Here is a 13,400-nt window from a genome sequence, read left to right as displayed (position 1 = left end):
TTACAGGCGTGAGCCTCTGCGTCTTGCCTATAGTCCTGGCTTTGACAACTGAGTCTAATGGTGAGGTGACCCTGAAAGTTTTGTTCTAGATATTACCCACTACCCATTATTCACCAACATTCCTTAGGGGTGTAACCAACTCAAAAACAAAAAAAGACAAAACAGCCCAATTCAAAAATGGAAAAAAGACATGAAGAACCATCTCTCCAGGAAAGATACATGAATGGCCAAGAAGCACATGGAAAGATACCCAACGTCATTAGTCATTAGGGAAACGCAAATCAAAACCACCCTGAGATGCCACTTCACACCAACTAAGATGTCCATAAACATGGTAACTAGTAAGTGCTGGTGAGGAAGTGGAGAAACTGGAACCCTTGTACATTACGGATGGGGTTGTAGAAGGGTACAGCCTCTACGGAAAACCGTTTAGTGGTTGCTCAAAAAGTTAAAGATGGGATTTCTGTAAAGCCCAGCAATTCTATTTCTAGGTATATACCCAAAAGAATTGAAAACAGGCACTCACTAACCTGTACATAAATGTTTATAGCAGCAGTATTTACAATAACGAAAGACAGAAACAACCCAAATGCCCATCCATGTATGAACAGAGAAATCGAATGTGGCATATCCATACAATGGAATATCATTCAGTCATAAGAAGGAATGAAATACGGATACGTGCTACAAGGTGGGTGAACCTTGAAAACATGATGTCAAGTAAATAAGCCAGACGCAAATGGTCACAAACGGTAAGATTCTATATATAGATGAAATATCTGGAATAGATAAATCCACGGACTCGAAAAGCAGACCGGTGATTGCCAGAGGCTTGCGGGTGACAGGGAGGAATAGGAGTGACCGCTGAGGGGCGAAGGGTTTTCTTTTGAGGTGACGAAAAATGTTTGGAACTTGATGTAGATGGTGGTTGTACAACATTGTGAAGGCATTAAATGCCACTCAACTGTATGCTTTAAAATGGTTCATTTTATATTATGTTTTATGAATTTTATATATAATTCATGTAACATATGAGTTATGCTAATTTTTTTAAAAGCTATTAATTTTTAAAAAGCTATTCCATACTCTGGGTATTTTTTAGTTTTACTTAATTGTTTTAGGAAAATGACATTAACTATTTACAAGAAACTCAGACTCTACTCAAAAGGGCACTCAGTGGCCAGGTGTGGTGGCTCCCAGCACTTTGGGAGGCTAAGGTGGGAGGATCACTTGAGCCCAGGAGTTTGAGACCAGCCTGGGCAATGTAGTGAGACCCCATCTCTACAAAAATAAAATAAAATGAATTAGCAGGTCACGGTTGCACAGGCCTGTAGTCCCAGCTACTTAGGGGGTTAAATTAGGCAGGAATCGCTTGAGCTCAGGGGTTCAAGGCTGCAGTAAACTGTGACTGCACCACTGCACTCAGCCTGAGTGACAGACCTAGATTCTGTCTTAAAATTTTCAAAGTGGGTGTGAGGGAGGCGGGAGGAGGCTCCCAGGCTCTTTTCCTAATACTGAGGTTAGGTCCCAGGCTGGGAAAGGAGAGCCAGGAGAAACTCAAAATTAATGAACTCCCTAGATGTGCCAGGAGCAGTGCTGGGTCTTTTACCTACGTTATTTCATTCAATTTTCCCATTTGGCCAGACACGGTTCCACTTGCTTTATCTTTATCACAACGCTGGTTGATTCTCCCAGCTACCCTGAGAAGCATATGGCAGGGTCATTTTTCCATTTTATAGATGGGGCAGCTGCGATTCCTAAGTGTCAGGACCTGGTTTGGAACAAAGGCCTGTCTGACTGCAGAGCCTCCGTCTCTCACATGAGCAGGTGTCCCTGAGGGCATCGGTGGAAGTCACAGCCAATACTTTTATAGCCACAGCCACCACCAGCATGGTCGCTGGAGGGAGAGGGGAAGGAAAGAGCAGTGTTGTGTCGCTCATTCACATTTACCTCTCTCAGCTCCCCTTCCCTGTCCTCTAATCAACAGGGTAGAAATATGGCCCCTTAAGTGTAAGTGTCATCCTCCACAGCAGTTGAGACAGCAGCTTATTCATCTAAATAAAACTTCCCCTGGCAGCCTGAGACCTGGGCGTTACGTCAGAACTTTCAGAATGACTGGCAGCCCCTTTGCCTGCGGTGGTCCGGGTTCTATGTCAACTTGGAGGATCTTTTTACTGCATCCACTGGGGTGCTGTGATCTCCTAAGGGATGCTCTGATTCCTCAGAGGGAAGCAGGATGTGCCCGCTGGAGCACAGCAGGGGTCAGAAGGGGCCTCTTTGGCTTCCGTGGTGGCGGTGAGTGAGGATCACTGTCCTTCACAGGTCTCTCCTTGCAGGGCCTCAGTTCGTCCGTGTGGAATGAGGGGGGTTGTACTTCCAACTCTGAAATGTCGATGATTCTCCCTCAACACCTTGACATTTGCTGAGGAAGTTGGCAATGGGAGGCGGATATAGGTGTCCCTAAAAGCTGTGCATGAATCAGATCCTTGTTATGAAACCATACTTGTGTAAAGCAGAGAGCCATGGTGTAATGTGAATACCTAGCCTCTAATTAATCACGAGCTTGTAGATGTTTATGGAAGTCCAGAAGGAAGAGAAAGAAGAAAGGAAGAAAGCAAGAGATGGGGGAAAGGGTGGACGGGGTTAGGAGCAGGCTCTTGGGAGTCAGAGGTCGTCAGTTTGGAGTTGGGGTCTCTGCTCTTGCAGCATGACCTTGGAGAGGTCACTCGACCTCTCTCGTCTTCCATTCTCTCATCTGTGAAATGGGGATACGAGTACCCACCAAATGAGATGACCTATTCGAAGGGCTTACCACTCCTGGGCACTTGATAAACTCAATCAACTATAAATTATTAAGCAAAGAAGGAAAGAGTGAAAACAAATAATCAAAGGACCATTTTGGGGAGGGCAGGAAACCCCGGCTGAACCACACTAAGCGTGGGCCAGGTATTCCCAGCCACACAACCACATGGAACATACCCAGAATCAAAGAAACGTTGAAACCGAAGGACTGATTTCTCTTTTTCTTTCTCAAATTTGGGGACGTGAAGTGAAGAGGGAAACATGGGGATCCTTTTTAGGCCACCCCAGATCCCAGTTGCTGCTGCTTATATTGCTTTGAAATATACCCCAAAACAATCAGCATGCATCCCTCAGAAAAGCACATTCCCTGCCCCACACAGACATAAGCTCAGGTGTATGCACTCTCACAGGCGTTTCAAAACGCTCACTTGCACCTCCTGCACACTCACACGCAGCCCCAGCAAGGTTGGGGCACCAAGGTCAATGCTTCTCCTTGTGAGTTACCCTTTTATCGCGTTGTATTGATTATCTTAGCATTGTTTCCCTCACCCGCCCCCACCGACATCCCCACTCTCAGACTGGGTCCCGTTCCTCTGTCCCACGCCGTCAAAGCCCCACACTCCTTTCTCACATGGCATAGTTTATCATCACACACGGATGTGCACAATTATTTCATTCATGTCTACGTCCCCTCCTAGCCTTGCTTCTGCTTCAGGGCTTCAGGAATCAAGCCTGTTTGACTCAGCCTGCACCTAGCACCACACCTGGCAAACAGTAGCAGTTTAATAAACACAAGTGGAATGTTGAATGAATGAGCACATAATAAGAAGTCTCTTCAAACTCAAGGTCACGACACCTCAGACCCCAGTCCCTGACCCTGCCTCGCTGCAGGGCCCTTGACCTTGTATGATGCCCCAGCCTCCGCTCTGAGTCTAGGGCCTCTGCCCTCTGCCTCTGCTCCTTACCCTCCTTGGCCAGGTGAGGCCCAGTTTCTGGAGTACAGACAGTTGCCTCTTTTCTTCAGCAGTGACGTTTACGACCTCTCTTCCAGAAGCACGGGCAGGGATCCCACCTTGACATTCCCCGCCTCTGAGCTGGGGTCACAGTTAGGGTACAACTGCTCAAAAGTGGTCTTCAGGCCCGTGACCCCTCTGACCCTTTTCTGACCTCCCTGGCTTTTTCCACCTGCCAAACGCAGCACTTTCCCTCCCTTCCTTTATGCCCTTGACTCAAGCCTCTGATTCATTTTTTTTTAATATTTACATTTCCGCCCTTGTTCAGGGGACTCTGTCTCTCTAATAAATAGAACATGAGCAGCTGCTCTCACCTGACCCCGCAGCGGCTGGGGTGGTGGGGAGCCCTGGATGCTGCCATTCCTTTCCACGCAGGCGCCCTGGTCAGACCCACTCCTTCCACACTGCCCTGACCGCCACCCACCCCCAGTCATTGCCTGATCCCACTCCCAGGAGCCCGGCGGAGCCCTGCCCTCTCCCTCATTAAATCAGTGGCCCTGGCACTCCTGGAGATGTGACAGAGGCAGCTGCCCGGCTTCCCAGACCCGAGTGGGCCCAAGGGGTTGATTAGCATATTGTCGTAGGGAAAGAAGCCTGGAGTGATCCTTTTTCCTATTGACACTAAATAACATGACCTAAGGTTCCTCCACCCCTCCAGCCGGCCAAAAGCAGCCAGAGAAAGCTCTGATTCTCCTCTTCTGTCCTCTCCCTCGTCCCCAACTACACCCCCCGACCCCGACCTCCTTTCTTCCCCTCTATTCCTCTTCTCCCCGGCCTCTTTCTATCTTCACCTTAGCTCCATCCTCTTTTAAAAAATGCAAACACAGGAACCACCAGGAAGCAGCTCCTCGTGGTCTCTGAAGACGCCAGGCTTCTGTGTCCCTTACAGCTGGGGGTACCTTCGCTGGACCAGTGCTTTGCTCTGCCTGGAAAGCCACCAGAATGACAAATCTTTGGACAAATTACTGATTTCTCATCTAATTTACATCCAATTAGTGTGAGTGAAATGAATCATGTGGTCAGCCCCTCAGGGGAAACATTGAGATAACAAATGCCCAGGGCTTCTTTCCTGGGGAACTGGCGGGCCCTGGGGGAAGTCCATGATTTACCCCTCGGGTCAGAGGCCCCCTCCCTTCCCCCAGGCAGGTTACCCAGCCCATAGATCAACCCACCCCCTCCCAGCCGCCTGGACAGGCCCCAGTGAGTTCAGCCCGGGTAAATAGGATGGGCCGGGTGAGGACCAGGTCTCACGTTGCACCCTGATGGTGGAGATGCACTTCAGATCTGAGTGTAGCCAGGAGGTTTTGGAGCAAATGCCATATCCTGGGCTGGCGGCCCTCATGCCTTGAATCTCCGCCATCCCCACAAAGACATGGGGAGGTAGGCAGTCCCAGGCTGGTGATCCTAACTGGTGTTTGCTGCCACTCACCGCGTCTCAGGCCCCCGTTTCAATACTTAGCATGGAGGACCTTAACCCTCACGGAAACGACAACATACTCTAGAAGGCAGGCACTACTAGGACCTCTGCTTTACAGGGAGGGAAACTGAGGCTCACACAGGACTTAGCCAGGAAGCTGCAGGCTGAGAGCTTTGGACACTAGCAGTGTGATGCCAGAGTCCAGGCACTGAACCATCAAGGCTCTGTCTGAGACATGCATTTTGCAGAGGAGGAAACTGAGTCTCAGAGGGGTGTCGGGGAGAAGTCACAGCCCAAGGTCACGGAGCGCTTTTTGGCAGATCATGAAGGTCCGGTCCAGGGTGATTCTTCCACATGCAGCTTCGCGTGGCTCGGTGCGCAGGGCAACGTCAGCGCACCTCTGGCTCCAGGGAGGTGGAAGTGGCTTCCGGGGTGAATGCGGATGGATCGTGCAAGGCCGTCACCTCTGCCAAGAGAAAAAACAAACCACTGCACACCTTGCCATCCCCGGTCACCACTTCCTTCTTCGTGTACGAAGAGCAGCAGACGGAACTCAGCAATGTTTTTCTAAAACAAGAAAGATGACTTTCCGAAATCGTTTGAAGTGGGAAGACAGGGGCGAGCGGGCGGGGTGGGGCGGGGGGCACGGGCTTCTTGTCTGAACAGTGCAGTAGCTGCATGTTTGGGATGAGTTTGATCTTCCTGTGTAAACTTGTTTCTAGTCTGCTATTTAAAACCTGGCATATGGATGGGATCTCAGCTTCCAGTACTGGCAGTTCTTAACATTCACAGCGACTAAATAAAAAGGGAATTTTAAAAACCAAATGCAGTTTTACCCCATAATGAGGCAAAGAGAGAAGTACTAAGAAGTTAACAACTCTCGAACTTCGGCTCAGCCCGCCCTGAAAATGTGGGGGCCTCTGCAATGCAGCGTGGGGTTAGAGAAAAGGAAATGACATTTTCGGAGTACCTAAGGCAGGCCTTAGCTTTCTGTGCTGGGGCTTTAGCCCCAGGATTAGGATCAGGGGTAAGGGCACGGCCTTCATAGTCAACCACTAGGGTTTGAAGCCCAGCTCTGTCACTCACTACCTGAGTGACCTTGGAAAAGTTACTTGACCTCTCTGAGCTTCCTCAACCATAAAACAGGCCTAAAATAGGACCTGACTCACAAAGATGTCATCAAGATTATGTGAGCTAATGTTTGTAAAGTGTTTGGCTTGATGCTCTGCACATACTAAGTGTGGAAAAAAAACAACAACAAAAAACCCTGTAGTTATTACCTGCACATCTGCTGAGGCCGTGAGGATGGCTCTCCCCATTTTCGGCTCTTGAGGTTGCAGATGATGCTATATGTGCATGGAAGGGGGTGCATCCCTTTCGAGGGCTGAAAATCACCTGTTATCCCAGGAATGGTGAGCAGAGTAAGAAGAGAGGCCTGGGAACACTGAGAACAGGTTCTGGAAAGAAGGAAGGGGCTCTAGCGGGCACATGACTTAGGTCACTATGGGCAGCAGCGGAGTCACAAGGCTCCTGGGGCAGCACTCAGGTAGATTCCTCGCTGAGGCAACAGAGAACAGCAATTATTAAGTGCTTACTATGTGCCTGGCACTGTTCCAAACACTTTACAAGTTTCGTTTGTTTGTTTTCAGTCAGAATGGCTCATTGAAGTGGCTGTTATTATTTTTGAAGAGGAAATCAAGGTTCAGAGAATACAGACCCAAGCTCACACAGCTAGAGTGAGTGATGGGGCTGGGTAGTCAGGCTCCTTATGTAAACCTGCTTGGTTTACTGCCTCTACCAGCACAGGTCTTGGCACCAGGGGCATTTTGCAGCAGAGAAGAAGTAATTGTCCTTGGGGAGAAAGTAGAAACAGCCCCTTCTGTCTAAGATGACAATCAAGTTAGCTGTCAGCCTCATTCATCTCGTTGGGGCAGGGGCCCCTCAGAGTCATTCAGAACTGCTGGCAGGGTATCTTGACAATCGGATCATGTCACCTGAACAACCAGCAAGAGCCTGTTCCCTGACCACCCACAGAGGGGACCACCACTCCCTAGATGTGTGACCTCAGTTTCCTGATCTGTAAAATGGGAAGATCAAGGTGACTACATCCTAAAACTGCTAGTGAGAATTAAGTAAAGCAGCTAGAACTGTACCTGGCACAGACTTCTCGGTTCTGTTGTTGTAACCAATGAGGAAACTGAGGTTCTGAGTGGTGGAAATGGTTCAACTGCGCAGCAGCAGATGAGATCAATATCAGAAATATTTCCTTTGAACACTGCTTGGCCAGTGGGGTCAGAAATGGGGCCATGGGTGTGGCTGGGGGAATTGTCTGGGGTGCCTGCTGGGGGAACCTAGTGATTTGAAGGACCATGACCCCAGTGATGTCTTGGTTCATCTTTGACTGACTTGTCCCAAAACACATTGACGGACACCCCTGCTTCTCAGAAGCTCCTCCAAGGCACATCCCATCCCGACTCTCCATTTCTCCAGAGCATCCCTTGGGAGGAAGAACTATGTCCTGACTCAGAGATTCGCCCCAGGTGCTGAGGACGTGTGGGCTCGGACCTCCTGCTTCACAGCCTGCCACTGTCAAGACTTATGGCCGCCTCATCTCTCCCCCTCACTGGGTCTGGCTACATCACTTATCTCCCTGACGCTGACCTGCCAGCAGCTGCAGGAGGCTCTCTCCGGTAAGATTTGATTAATGAGGTTCAGCAGCAACAAATCAGTCTTATGGAGCAGCCCTCCCCTCTCTGGGACACACTCTTACAACGCCCGCTGCATACAAACTGCCCAGCGGATGTGGGGCTGCTCCTGGCCCTGCCTGTCAGCAGCCCTTGGCTCTGTGTCCTAAGTTCCGTGGGCTGGACCTGCCTGGAACTCACAACTCATCCAGCAGTATCCACTGCACCCATGTGCAAGAGGTGCTCATCTTATCTTCAAGAGAATCATATCTTGAAGACAATGATATAACAGTGTGAAAGATAACCACTATGAGGTGGCAGGATCATCTGAGCCCAGGAGGTCACGGCTGCAGTGAGCCACTGCACTCCAGCCTTAGCAAGAGAGTGAGGCCTATCTCAAAAAAGAAGAGAAAAAAACCCCAGCTACAATTTATTGACTATATGCAAGGCGTTTGCAATCTTATTTAATTGAAAACCCTATTGAGTAAGGATTTTATTATTCCCGTTTTACAGATGAGGTCACGGAGATGCAGGTGGGCTGGTAATGTGCCCAAAGTCAAAGTTAGAAAGGGGCAGGGCTGGGATTTGAACCTAGGCATTCCGGCCTGTAATCATCCTCCTTTGCATGCTTGAAATCTTACAACCCTTTGGAATTATGATGAAAGTGATAGTCCTTCTGGCAAAAGAAAAAAAAAAGCTCATATCTATACACCCATTGCTATACAATTTCAGCACATGCAGATGCACCCACCTTCCACCCCGTCCACAGTCCTGAGAACCCCCGCTCTCGCTCACTGTAAGACTTAGACTTCATCACAGCCTTTCCTCCCCTGGCCCTCAGTCTCCTCTGTAAGGAGAGATGCTGGGGGATCCTACCTCCAAGGGTTCATCCCTTTCCTACCCTCTGTGTCAAATGCACGACACTCAAGTCCTGCTTCCAAGTCTCATCTGCTCTCTCACATTGGGAAAGATCTCGGCATTGGAAAGCAGAATGCTTCTCCCCTCTGAATTTCCAACCACTATATGTGCATCACCCATCCCACCCCACCCTTTCTCCTAACCCCCAGTGTTATTGGAACTGTTTGTTTCTCAAGCAGTTACAGGAAGCCCATGGCGCGTCGAGGTCCATCCATTCCTTTGCAGCATAATCGACGCATCATTCAAGTGCATGCCCCTCCAGCCACTGGCCACCCCGTGTCACCTTCCTGGGAGCTTTTCTGAAGTGAGTGCCTGCTTGGCTGCTCCTTGTCGCACCCTCCTCCCCCACCATCTCCTCTTGGCCCTGGACCGCCAGGTCTCCGGCCACACCCTTTCTTTGGACACCGAAAGAACTTTGACTCTCCCCTTTCTGTTCCCCTCTTTACCTTCCCCAAAGCCCTCACATCCCAGAAACATTTGTCAGAGATTTGCCAATAGTCACTTTTTCATCCGCTGGGGCAAGAGTCATCTTTGCATATAGATGTTTTGTAATAGATGCTGCATTGATTATGTAAAGTTCTTTTGGGAATCGCCTGGCCATTTCTGGGTCCTTACTGACCAGTTCCACCTCCACCACACATCTCAGATCTCCTGGGTCAGGAGTGCTAAGCCACCTGAACCAGAGGCTAGGGGAACGGGCACAGCCCCAGCAATGTGGGGACAAGTGGCTGTACCCATCCAAGATGAAAAGGCATGACCCACTCTTCTTTGGATAGGCTGGACAAGGAAGGTCCATTTCATGTGAATATGGCCTGTTCCTCAGTTGGAATTACAACGATGACCCTGGCGATGAGCATTTTTTGTACTTTGCGGTGTAGAAAGCAAAGCACACTCCTTCGTTAGTTCATTCTGTCCTCACAATCATCTAGGTGCAAGGGGTTACTTTTAGGCCCACTTTAGAGATGGGGAAAGTAAAGCATGGAGAAAGGACTTGCCCAAGAATGCGTGGTTCACCTGGCAATTCCTGCCCTTGAGCCCAACGCACAGAACTGTGAGATCTGTACTTTTTCTCTTATACCATTTGGCTTAAAAGCTCATTTGCAGAGAGTGGCATTTCTAAGGTCATCTCAGATTTCCTCCCTGAGTCTCAGTGTCCCCCAGGAGCGTGCAGGGAACAGCCTGTGGTTATGTGCGTTTGTGCTGGGGAGAGGTGTAATGGTCCACGTGCGGGACATTTGGGAGGGGTGGGAGTATGTGGGTACACGGCCTGTGCAGGTGGAGTGTGCATGTGTGTGAGGAGGTGGGTGTGGGTGAGTGTGAGCTTGTTGGATGTGGGGAGGTGAGAGCACGCTCTCCACACCCGTGGGGTGTGCAGTTGTCATGGGTGTGAGCTTCTGGCCTGCTTCTTCCTCTGATGGCTCACTCTGCACTTTGTTTTCAGAGCCCAAAGCCTGTGGGTTCAGCATCTTAGGACAAGGAGACTGGGGCTGATCACTGTTTGCAGACTATTTGGGGAAGACTCTAAAATAAACAGTTTAACGAAAGTGCTCAGCGCTCCTCAAAACAGGCTCCCCCTGCAAGCTGGGGTTGTGGTCCAAATGTTTAGAGTTGGTGTCTCCAAAAGGAAGTGCCTTTGAAGTCAGTGAGCAAGTCACCCTGAAAGGAGGCATAAGCATGTCTTTTTGTAAGTGTGGGATGTGGGCACAGAAGGGTCACTGTGGAATAAGGCCAAGAGTCTCAAGTGGCAGAGGTGGAGGGAGGAAGGATCAGGTATGCAAATCCCTGAGGGATGCAACACCTCCAGTCACTGTGCCCGGTGGTCACAGGGAAGTTGGCAGGGAAGTCAAGGCAGCTCAGCTGGGCTGCTGAAGAGCTCGTATCCCAGGCAGGCAGACCCGTAGCTGGGCCTAGCAGTCTGCCTACCATCCGAAGGCATAAAGGCCCTCAGCCCTTCCTCTGGCCAACCTCGGCTAATGAGGTCCAGAGGGGCCTTCTCGTGGAGTGGGCACTGGGACAGCTCACAGAGAGGCCTGGATGTCCCCCCGCCCACCCCCAACATGGTCTCTGCACTTGCTAGCGTTCAAGTAGACCCAAACACTCTGAAAATGGCCTCTAAACCATTATAACACTGAGTCTGTAACCGAGCTGCAGGCAGGAGACAAATTCCAGTCAAGCTGGTGGGGTGCCCACCGTGCCCAAGCCAGAGGATGGCAGAATTCCCTTTCCGCCTGCCCCCAGGTTGGCATTCCCTGCAGCAACTCCGGAGCTTCCCCTGGAGCTTCCTGCTCTGGCTTCTACCTGCCCTTGGCACCCCCCTGTGCCAATTAGAGTCACACCTCCCATTTAACCAGAAGCACATTTTCCAGCTTGTTCTTCCACCAGGCTGGGCTCCAAATGCCTCTTGTGGTTGTTTCCCGAAATCAAATCCAACCTCAAAGCATGAAGATTTGCCATTATTAAAGACGAGCAAAAGCATATGCCCCAGGCTCTGGAGAGAATTTCTAATGAGGATTCCAAAGATCACAGCCGGCTCACGAGCTCCTGGAATCCGATGGGCCCTTAGCAGTCATGGAGCCCTCTAATTACGCTCCCTGAACATCCCAGCTGTACCCGCCATCATGCCTGTGCCACACTGCTCCCACGACAGTCGTCTGTGTGATGTAGAGATGGTGTTTAAAGTCGGCGAATAAAGGGAAAAACCAAGCATGGTCAAAATTACCCTTACAAATCCCTTAGGAGAGAGACCGATATACCAGCTCTCAGTAAGTCCAACACAGCTGGGTTTTCCTTCAGCATCAGAACAAATCGCTTTTCTTTGGGTTAAGCACCAGATGAGGTTGTTGGCTTGATTTGAGGGGCCACGTTACATAAAGGATGCGTGTCTTTGAACACTAGAATCACCCTCAGGGTGATGCTCACAGGAAGAGAGGCACAGAGAGCCTGAATCCACTGGGGAAACCGCAGGGTCTATCTCCCAACCTGTGCTTCTCCTTGAGTGAAATGGGGGTCAGAATCCGCCGCTTCATTCTCCGTAACACACCTTGTTGTTGTTATTGTTGCCGTTGTTACTATTACGCTGTGTGCATATACATTATGATGCTGGGTGCAGGTATCTGTGACCCGTTCAAATGCATCGAGTACAATCTCCCTGGAAGACTCATCTCCTGCACCTCAATATGTTTACATCCGGCCAGGCACGATGGCTCACGCCTGCAATCCCAGCACCTTGGGAGGCTGAGGCAGGTGGATCACTTGAGGTCAGGAGTTCGAGACCAGCCTAGCCAACATAGTGAAAACCCATCCTACTAAAAATGTAAAAATTAGCTGAGCGTGGTGGCACATACCTGTAATCCCAGCTACTGAGGAGGCTGAGGCAGGAGAATTGCCTGAACCCGGGAGGCGGAGTTTGCAGTGAACTGAAATCATGCCACCGTACTCCACCCTGGGTGACAGATCGAGACTCCATCTCAAAAAAAAAAACAAGAAGGAAAGAAAAAACAAATCATATATATATATATATATATATATATATATATAGTTTACATTCTTCCTGGCTGCTTCTGCATTCTAAATGCCACCTCTTCCAGGAGGCATTCTCTGATTGCCTGGAGCGAAAGTGATGTTCCCCAACTATGAACTCCAGCAGCACCTTATCTGTACCCATCTGATGATGACTGATGCCACCCTGTGCCTCATGTTATAGTAACTATGTGTGTATCTTATTTCCCCAGGTATGTCGGGTCCTTGTCTGCTTCGCCTCCAGGGTCCTGACAATATTTGACCCAGTGTCTCCTATATATGCCTTATCAATAAACATTGATTCAAAGACTAGATAGATGAATGAATGAATGAATGAACAATGAAAATGGCTCATTTTGGGACATAAAAACATCTCTACCTTCTGATACAGAAGCTCTGTACTGCTGAACACAGCATAAGCTAGAGCGAGGATTTCCATGTGACCTGGCCCCATAGATTATATTCTTTTCCATGCCTTCTCCACTCCCTTCCTCTGCTAAGCTGCCTTCCCTGACCAGATTCTTCACATTTTTTTTTTTCCAAGATGGAGTTTTGCTCTTGTTGCCCAGGCTGGGGTGCGATGGCACGATCTTGGCTCGCTGCAACTTCTGCCTCCCAGTTCAAATGATTCTCCTGCCTCAGCCTCCTGAGTAGCTGGGATTACAGGCACCTACCACCATGCCTGGCTAATTTTTGTATTTTTAGTGGAGGCAGAGCTTCATCATGCTGGCCAGGCTGGCCTTGAACTCCTGACCTTAGGTGATCCACCCCCCTTGGCTTCCCAAAGTGCTGGGATTACAGACATGAGCCACCATGCCTGGCTGGATTCTTCACTTTCTGGTGCATCCAGTGGCATATATTTGCACAGCAACAAGAGCAGAGGCCTCCCCCTACAAGGCCCTGCTAGGCAGGAAGAGAAAGCCTTAATATCCCCATTTTATGCACCAGAAAACCGAGGCTCAGAGGCGTGTGCCTGGCCTACGGTCACACAGCTAATGAACAGCAGGGCCTGAATTTGTATGAGTCAAAACCTTTTTTTTTCCTGTT

General features: G+C 49.6%; 1 long non-coding RNA gene across 1 annotated transcript; it reads left to right on the top strand.

Moving 5' to 3' along the window:
- Positions 1 to 257: 257 nt before the first annotated feature.
- On the top strand, positions 258 to 12,637 carry LOC119469541. Its single transcript, XR_005198365.1, has 3 exons — positions 258 to 752; positions 7,723 to 7,922; positions 12,566 to 12,637. It is a non-coding gene; the product is annotated as an uncharacterized LOC119469541 (long non-coding RNA).
- Positions 12,638 to 13,400: the final 763 nt, after the last annotated feature.

Source organism: Cebus imitator, unplaced genomic scaffold, assembly GCF_001604975.1.
Source record: "Cebus imitator isolate Cc_AM_T3 unplaced genomic scaffold, Cebus_imitator-1.0 Scaffold701, whole genome shotgun sequence".
Lineage (NCBI taxonomy): Eukaryota > Metazoa > Chordata > Mammalia > Primates > Cebidae > Cebus > Cebus imitator.
The sequence above is the reverse complement of the archived record's forward strand: the minus strand, read 5'-3'. Positions and strand labels throughout refer to the sequence as shown.